Genomic DNA, 10395 nt, shown 5'->3' on the forward strand with positions numbered 1-10395 from the left:
TTCTCATAGAAGATCTTTCATAGAAGATCTGTAGATCTTCTCATAGACGATCTGTAGATTTTCTCATAGACGATCTGTAGATCTTCTCATAGACGATCTGTAGATCTTCTCATAGAAGATCTGTAGATATTTTCAAAGAAGATCTGTACATCTTCTCTTGGTAGATCTGTAGATCTTCTCAAAGAAGATCTGCAGATTTTCTCATAGAAGATCTGTAGATATTCTCATAGAAGATCTGTAGATCTTCTCTTAGAAAATATGTAGATCTTCTCTCAAAAGATATGTAGATCTTCTCTCAGAATATATGAAGTGGATCTTCTCTTAGAAAATCTGTAGGTCTTCTTATAGAAGATCTATAAATCTTTTCCAAGAAGACCTTTAGATGTTTTCATAGAAGATCTGTAGGTCTTCTCATAGAAGATCTGTAGATCTTCTCATAGAAGATCTGTAGGTCTTCTCATAGAAGATCTGTAGATCTTCTCATAGAAGATCTGTAGGTCTTCTCATAGAAGATCTGTAGATCTTCTCATAGAAGATCTGTAGATCTTCTCATCGAAGATCTGTAGATCTTCTCATAGAAGATCTGTAGATCTTCTCATAGAAGACCTGTAGAGTTTCTCATAGAAGATCTGTAGATCTTCTCAGAGAAGATCTGTGGATGTTCTCATAGAAGATCTATGGATCGTTTCATAAAAGATCTGTAGATCTTCTCTTAGAAGATCTGTAGGTCTTCTCTTAGAAGATCTGTAGATCTTCTCTTAGAAGATCTGTAGGTCTTCTCTTAGAAGATCTATAGATCTTCTATTAGAATATCTGTAAATCTTCTCGTAGAAGACCTTTAGATATTCTCAAAGAAGATATGTAGGTCTTCTCATAGAATATCAGTAGATCTTCTAATAGATGATCTGCTGATTTTCCTCTTAAAGATCTGTTGACCTTGTCATCGAAGACCTGTAGGTCTTCTCTTAGAATAATGTCTAATAAATTTTCGGACTGCTCATCCCACTGTGTGTCCTCCATCTAATACGCACTACACCTACATTCAACAAATACTTGTCTTGTTTATCGACAAATGATAGCTAGTTGGAAAACACTAGCGGTCCCTCACCCATCGCTGCCTCTCGTTGCATGAATGGCGACGGCTTCATCTTACCAATACAGCTACCAGAAATGTTGCCATAACTACAAATATATAGTTGATGGTTTATATCGGAACGACAGAGCGATGTAAACAGACGTATTTGAGTTTCCGGTGAAAGCTTGTTGTGGGCCTTTGTTTTGGTCTTTAAGATGCTCGGCTGATTCTGATGATGTTCATTTGCAGTAATCGTCATCGTCGTCATCATCATCGGCAGCAGAAGAAGCGGCGACGGGCCCTACTAAAGAGGAGAGCATCATTGACATCAACGATGATGAAGATGACTGTGGCAGCAACAGCAACATCTTCATCATCGTCATTGTCATGAGAGACAAATACGCTATACACCACAGGATCCATCAAAAGTGCAATGTTGTCTCGCAGAGCCACACACATACATACCCTGATACCCATTACCAATACAGCCAAACATGGGTGTTTTCCACACAATGGTTTTTGGGTGATAGTCGATTTAGAGAGACTAGAAATGGAGACGACTTCTGGGCTATAAGTTGGGTGGTGGTGGTAGATGGTTTCGGTAGTGGGGGGTAGTGATAGCAACACGCCTTTCATTTTAATGTCAACATAGACTCACACACATACATACACAGAAATCGACACTACTGCTACTCTACATAGATGAACAAGAAATAAATAAAGAAAAAGAACACAAGCATCCTTTAGCATCTTACTTGCAATAGTTCGTCCTGGGCACATCAATATCGCATAGACCAGGCAGTTGCCAAGAAAGTTGTAATACAACAACAGCAGCAGCAGCAAGCGAGCTTTCCCCGCACCGCATGGCCTCCTCCCAACCCGTTTGAAGGATATTAATAAATATTTAATATTTTCCTGCCAAGGTGTTGTTTATCGTCTTGCTTCAGTTGTTGCGATAGACGCAGCGTTGTCGGTAGTAGTAACAGGACACACAACAATGATACAGTGTGCCAAGTTAAGCGTGGACTCCGCGAAGCTATAGAGAAACTTTGCCGCGCACAAATTACTTCGTTCGCTGTAATGTTCATCGGGGAGAAAAAAAAAATATTAAAGAAGATATTTTTAATATTTAAAAAATTAGCAAAAGTGCATGAGAAAAATATGAGAGTGTTGTGTAATGAAGAAAATTTCTGAATTTTCCAGTGAAAATGTGAAAGAAATTTTAAAGCTTTAAGTGTCGGAATTGAAGACGAATTTGTAGTGAATATATATTTGGAGGGATGTTTCCATGGCTCTTGACTTTGTGAGTGAGCTCAAATTGGCATTTCAAATGAAATTAAGGTAGTAAATGATTTTGTTTTACTCAATATTTAATTTCCCAAATGGCGCCCAATGTTATGTTAATCTTCCTTCAGATGTAAAGAACCCCAGATTCTGACATCTTTGGACTATAATTTTCGGTGTCACTTTACAATCTGTTTTTCCACTACCTCCATAAATAGTTAACATTGAAAAAATATTTGCTCTCTAGCAGAACCTACAAAAATTATCTCGTCTTGCAATTTTGTTCAAAATCATAAAGGAAAAATCGGTTATCGTAGAAAGAAGTTATACATTGTTGCAGTTCAGGAACAGGAAAATTAAAAGCTTCAAATACAGGGATTGAAATTAGTTTTATAGTAAAACCAGCAAAGAAAGTCCTAAAGTCGGGCGGGCCAACTTTATGATACCCTTCACCACTTTGCTAACTTAGTAGAGCTCCACATAACAATTAAAAGTTTTAATTATAATTTAAAGTTCAAAGGACTAAATATGCCGAAGCATTTGTATCTTTTAAATTCGGACTTGTATTGCCCATTTGGTGCAAAATTAATTTAAAATCAGATAAAGATACATATGGGAGCTATATCCAAATCTGAACCGATCTCGATAAAATTTGGCAAAGATATTTCTGAGATGTTTTTGATATATTTCCCTGAATATCGTTGTTACGGAGCGCATATTACGGCTGTGGGTAACAAATATAACAAATCGGATGAACAATATACATCGGAGCTATAGCTATATCTGAACCGATCTTCACCAAATTTGGCATACTAGCTTCTAGACTCATTTCGGTCATATCTGCCAAATTTCATCCCATTTAGGCAAATAGTAGACGTTTGGTGCACAATAAAAAGTAAATCGGACGAAGTTATATATGGAGGCTATAGCCAAATCTGAACCGATCTCGATAAAACTTAGCAAATTAATTTCTGAGCTGTATTTGATATGTTTCCCCAAATATTGTTGTACAGAGTGCATATTACAGCTGCGGAGCACAAAAATAAAAAATCAGATGAACAATATATATGGGAGCTATAGCTATATCTGAACCGATTTCTATCAAATTTGGCATACTTATTTTCAGGCCTAATTTGGTTGTGTGTGAAAAATTCCATACTATTCGGGCTGATATTACACGTTTGTGCGCAATAAAAGGCAAATCGGACGAAGATATATATGGAAGCTATATCTAAATTTTTACAGATTATCTCTAATTTCAATAGGGTTCTTCCTTGGGATAAACAAATGTTGTAGGGAAAATTTCATCTCAATCGGATAATAAATGTGACCTGTATTTTTTTTCACAAGAATACATGGACAGGCGGACAGACATTCATAAATCAACTCAGAAAGTCATTCTATGGAGATCCTCAAAAGTAACTATGGGTCTATCTCGTTTCCTTCTCCATGTTACAAACAAATGCGCAAAGACATAATACCCTTACCGCCATGTGGTGTAGGGTATAAAAATTTGGAAAATAAGTATTCTTACTCAACAACGTTAGATTTCCCAAGTGGCGCCCAATGTTGTGTGAATGTAAAGAACTCCAGATTCTAACATTTATATGCGATATGTTACAATTTTTTAAAAATGTTGAAATATGAGTGAGGTACCAGATACAGTGAACCGAATTCTTTCATTCCATCTAATAGTGATACAAATATTGGAGAAGGAGTGGGTCAATATCTACCATCTTCACAACAGATCTTGTGTTGATAGAACTATTGGGGTGTGCCGAATTTCCAAGGGATTGGATGTTCATTTCGCGTTTTACTAATTACATTGCTATTAAAAATTTTGACCCGTTGTGGGGGAGGTACCAGAAGGTACACCAGATCTTGTGTTAACATAAATATTGAGATATGTGAAATTTGAAGACAATCGGACTCTCATTTTGCATTTTTGAGAGACATATTTATTCTAAATGATGACCCTTTGTGGGGGAGGTACTAGAAGGAGTGTTCCTGTATATTCTATCTTAACACTAGATTGTGTTTTAATAAAAATATTGGGATGTGTGAAATTTTAGGGGAATTGGATACACATTTCTCGTTTTACGAGTTTCATGGCTATTCAAAATTTTGACTCCTTGTGGGGAAGGTACTAGAAGGAGTGAGCCGATGTATTGCATCTTCAAACTAGACCTTCGGTTAATAAACATATTGTTATGTGTGAAATATGAAGAGAATCAGATGCTTACTAAATATAAAATATTGAGATGTGAAAAGCCTAACTGGAATTGGATGCTAATTTCCCGTTTTATGAGCTTCATGAATATTCAAAATTTTGACACTTTGTGGGAGAGGTACCAGAAGGAGTGTGCCGATATATCCCATCTTTACACCAGACCGTGGGTTAATAAGAATATTGGTATGTTTGAAATAAGAAGAGAACCGGATGCTTATTTCGGATTTTATAATCGCTGAGTTTAAATTAAATCGGATGCGTATATCGCGTTTAATGAGCTTAATGGTCATTCAAAATTTTAACTCGTTGTGGGGGAGGTATAATAAGTAGTGGTCCATTATATCGGTACTTTATACCAGATATTGTATGTGGAAATATTAAGATGTGCGAAACTTGAAGAACATCGGACACATATTTCACATTTTATAATAGTTATATTTGTTGCAAATTGTGACCCTTTGTGGGGTGAATACCAGAAGGAGTGAGGAATAATATTCAGATTTGTGAAAATTGAAGAGAATTGGATGGTTATTTCGTATTTCATAGATCGACTCTAAATGTCCTGAAACTGAAACTGATTTGTTCCAAAGGGATCTAGGGTCTAAAATCGTTATTTCGATGAGGTACGTTTTGGCCGTATCAAAGTTATATATATATCCTCTCTAGCCATATGACTGAGGATATTATAAGTATTCTTGCTCGACAACTTCCCTAGTGGCGCCCAATGTGGCGTGAATGTTAAGAACTCCAGATTCTAACATCTGAGGACTATAATTCTCCACATAGGTCTCAGTGTCTCTTTTTATACCCCCCACACCTTCGTATAGTAACTCCCATATAAGGGTAACTCCCTATATTCGGTATTTTGATGATTTCAGCGATATTATTCACCAGTATTTGATCATATTTCGTATTTGAAGTTTCTAATGGATACTACAGTCTATGAGATCAAATTGGATATGCAGGTCCAGGTTTTCGTATCCAGTATTTTTATGATTTTAGAAGCATTTTTCAACGGTTTTTTTGTTTTTCGTTTTTTTTTTTTTTTTTTGGAAAATTTGAAAATTTCTTTGAAATGTTGGAGGGTATTCAAAGTTCGCCCCAATTAGTTTTATAGTAAAGAATATTGGCAGATAAATGTTCTTACTCCTGACTTTGTTACAGAGCTCAAAGTGATACAGTTGCATTTTAAAAGTAGTCCGCAGTTATGTTCAGTCATGAACAAAAAATGTAACAAATGGCGCCCAATGTTGATTTTTCTGTAGTTAAGATTGAACAAGTTAAAAAGCAGTAAGTTCGTCCGGTCCGAATTTTGAATACCCTCCACCATTGGGAATATAGCTGTTATATTGGGGTCTATACGACATGGACCTACACAGGCCTTGTTTGCCATAAGCCATTACCATATTGAAATTCGAAACTTGAAATAAATGGTGAACAATGTAGCCAAAATCATCAAAATATCGTATATAGGGAGGTACGGTTATATCGGAGCTGTGCGAAGACATGGACCAGCATAGACAATTTTCTGTCACAGACTATAGCATCCATAACGAACTTCAAATACGACATCTCAAAAAATTTCGTTGGGTATTGTACCTACCGAATATAGAGAGGTACTGATATATGGGGCCTATACGTAGACCTGTGCCTGCATATACAATTTTCTGTCACAAACTGTAGTTTCCATTACGAATACGTAATTTAAAACAATTCCGTTTAATAATGACGCTAAAATCATCAAAATACCGAATTTTGGAAGGTACCATTATATGGGGGCTATACGAAGACGTGGACCTGCACAGACAATTTTTGTCATAGGCTGTAGCACCCATTACGAATCTCAAATACCAAATTTGAAACAATTCCGGTGAATAATATAGCTAAAATCATCAAAATACCGAATATCGGGAGGTACCGTTATATGGGGGCTATATGAAAACGTGGACCTACATGGCCCATTTATTAACTTAACCTGTCTACTGGAAAAATAAACACGTGTGCAAAATTTTTGCCTTCTATCTCAATTCGTTCGAAAGATAGCGTGAGTACAACAGACATACGGACAGACAGACAGACAGACGGACATGGCTAAATCGATTTAGAATTTTACGCTGATGAAGAATATATATACTTTGTTGGGTCTGACATGAGTATTTCGAGGAGTTACAAACGAAATGACAAAGTTAATATACCCTCCATAGTATGGTGAGGGTATAAAAAAGCTCAGATTATAACATCTGGGGATCACTATTTAAAAACCAAACCGATACCACTTTATTTCTGTGGTATCCAAAACCCAGCAGATCGCCCATATAGCAGATCTTTGAATTGTTACCTGCAGAATAGACTTGGAACTCTGTGGAGGGATAACACTCTCTAACCACTCTCTCATCGATACAATGATGCATCATGTAGAACCCTCTCGACTTCATCACTTTATTTTAGAATTCCATCCCATTGTAAATTTAACTTATTTTTCTATCCTTTACCCAAGCATTCATGTTTTTTTCTTTTCACCCCTAATGAAATCCATAATTCCCAAGATAATATTATTATTAAATAATATTAAAATTTTAAATTCATTTTTAATATAATTTCATTAGCTAACCATCAAGTTGATTAAACGATAATTTTAAATTAATTACCGCAGAGTTTTTTTTTTACTTTTGTTGTTTCTGTCACTTGCTGGCAAAGGTTTTGATTAAAATATTCAATGACATTTCATACCACTCCCCCCGCCTGGGGGATGTTTATGCTATTTAATTGTTGTGTTATATAATAAATGTAATTAACAAATAAAACACATTTCTAGTGAAATTATAATTAATTAAAGTCACCAATCGATAATGCCACAAATGGCGGAATATATGGATTATTCCAGGAAATAATTCACTCGATGAGTTACGATATCACACACTCCAAGTGCATCTCAAAAAATGGAAGATATTCCTTTTCAAAGAGCTATCGAAATGTAAATTTGAAGAAATGGCAAAGCTTTGGGGTAGTTATAAACTGCAATCGGAGGAAAATATTAGATAAGATTTATATCCAATTCTGAATCGATTTCCAACAAATTTGGCGGAGGCATTTGTACATATTGTACCAAATAACATTGTTATAGTGTGCGTAATGCCCAGCTACTAGCAAGTGCCAGTTATTCCATCAGCGAAAAGTCATCCTTAAAATTCAAGGTTTGTTCCAACAGTTCGTATTAGGCCGCCATACATATGATGGAGGGTATATCAAAATCGTCATTTCGTTTATAACCCTTCGAAATAATAATTTTAGACATAATAAAGTATACAGGGTGAGATGAAATAACTGCAACTAACTTCAGGCTACTGTCATTTCTAAGTCATTCGTCCGACAGCTGTTAAAATTATTCCAGTGACAGCTCATTATATTATTAACAAGCGTACAAAAACACTTTGGTGAGAATTGTCCAGAAAAAAAGTTATTCGCGATGGAATTCAAGCGTGATAGTGTGATTTCTTTATATTTGGCAGGAAAACCACAAGTGGTTATCGTTAGGGCACTCCAGCATTTAAATGTGAATAAATATTTTGTGTCTCGTACCATCGCTCGTTACCATGATACTGGTAGCGTAGCCCGACGTCAAGGAAGTAGACGGAAGAAAACAGCAACATCAGCAGAAATGGTTAGAAAAGTAAAGAAGCGACTTGATCGAAACCCGCGTCGCAGTGGCCAGTGGCCGAAAAATGGCTCGTGAGCTGAATATATCGCAACATTCCATTCGGCAAATAAGAAAAGTGCAAAACTTACACCGCAACAGAAAGAAAGTAGACTCAAAAGAGCTAAAGAATTGCTTCGCTTGACCGAAAGTGGTGAACTGCCGAATTTGGTTTTCTCTGATGAGAAACCATTTGTTGTCCAGCAGTTTGTAAACAAACAAAATGATCGTGTTTACTTGCCAATGAGGTCAGGTAAAAATGTGCAACTTCGGTTGGTCACCAGAACTCAAGCGCCGGCCTTGGTGATTGTGTGAGCCACCATAACAGTCGATGTTTGTTCTCCGCTCGTATTAATCGACCGTGGTATCACAATAAATGACGAATGTTGTCGCGCAAATATTCTGGAGGGTGTATTAAATCCTTGGGCACGCAAACATATGCCCGCAACCTTGGACATTCCAACAGGCCTCAGCACCATTGTACTCAGCACGCGCCACCCAAGCATGGTTACAAAATGAGGAACCTCATTTCATTTCCAGCGCACAATGACAACCAAAATCTCCGGATACCTATCCGTTGGACTCTTGTGTCTGGAGTATTTTGAAAAGCAAGGTTGGCACAAAATCGATCATCTCAAGCAAGCGCTTCTATTGAGTATTATGTCTGCAGGACTTTTGGTATTGAAAATGGGCCACATATGTCCACATTTTCGAATAGCCCCCATATAACGGTACCTGCCGATATTCGGTATTTTGTTGATTTTAGCGACATTATTCACCGGAACTATTTCAAATTTATTATTTGAAGCTCGTAATGAATACTACAGCATAAGACAGAAAATGGCCTATGTAGGTTCACGTCTTCATATAGCTCCCATATAACGGTTCCCCCCGATATTCGGTATTTTGATGATTTTAGCGACATTATTTACCGGAACTATTTCAAATTTCGCATTTGAAGTTCGTAATGGATATTACAGCTTGTGACAGAAAATTGTCCGTGCAGGTTCACGTCTTCGTGTAGCCCCCATATGACGGTACCTGCCGATATTCGGTATTTTGATGATTTTAGCGACATTATTTACCGGAACTATTTCAAATGTAGTATTTGAATTTCGTAATGAATTCTACAGCCTATGACAGAAAATTGTCCGTGCAGGTTCAAGTCTTCGTATAGCCCCCATATGACGGTACCCCCAATATCCGGTATTTTGATGATTTTAGCGACATTATTAACCGGAACTATTTCAAATGTAGTATATGAAGTTCGTAATGAATTCTACAGCCTATGACAGAAAATTGTCCGTGCAGGTTCACGTCTTCGTATAGCCCCCATATGACGGTACCCCCAATATCCGGTATTTTGATGATTTTAGCGACATTATTTACCGGAATTGTTTCAAATTTCGCATTTGAAGTTCGTAATGAATGCTACAGCCTGTGACAGAAAGTTGTCTGTGCAGGTTCACGTCTTCGTATAGCCCCCATATAACTGTACCTCACGATTTTCGGTATTTTGATGATTTTAGCGATATTGTTCTACGGAATTGTTTCTAATTTGGTATTTGAAGTTTGAAAGGAATACTACAGACTAAGACAGAAAATTGTCTTTGCAGGTCCATGTCTTCATATAGTCCTCATATAACGGTACCTCCCGATATGCCATATTTTGATGATTTTAGCGACATTATTTACCGGAATTGTTTCAAAGTTGGTACTTGAAGTTTTAATGGATACTACAGCCAAAAACAGAAAACGAGCCATGTAGGTCCACGTCTTCGTATAGCCACCATATTACGGTACCTGCCGATATTCGGTATTTTGATGATTTTAGCGACATTATTTACCGGAACTATTTCAAATTTAGTATTTGAAGTTCGTAATGAATATCACAGCCTATGGTAGAAAGTTGTCTGTGCAGGTTCACGTCTTCGTATGGCTCCCATATAACGGTACCCCTGATATTCGGTATTTTGATTAATTTAGCGACATTATTTACTGGAATTGTTTCCAATTTCGCGTTTGAAGTTCGTAATGAATACTACAGCCTATCACAGCCTATGATAGAAAGTTGTCTGTGCAGCTCCACGTCTTCGTATAGCCCCCATATAA

The sequence above is a fragment of the Musca domestica genome, unplaced genomic scaffold, assembly GCF_030504385.1.
Source record: "Musca domestica strain aabys unplaced genomic scaffold, Musca_domestica.polishedcontigs.V.1.1 3, whole genome shotgun sequence".
Classification (NCBI taxonomy): Eukaryota; Metazoa; Arthropoda; class Insecta; order Diptera; family Muscidae; genus Musca; species Musca domestica.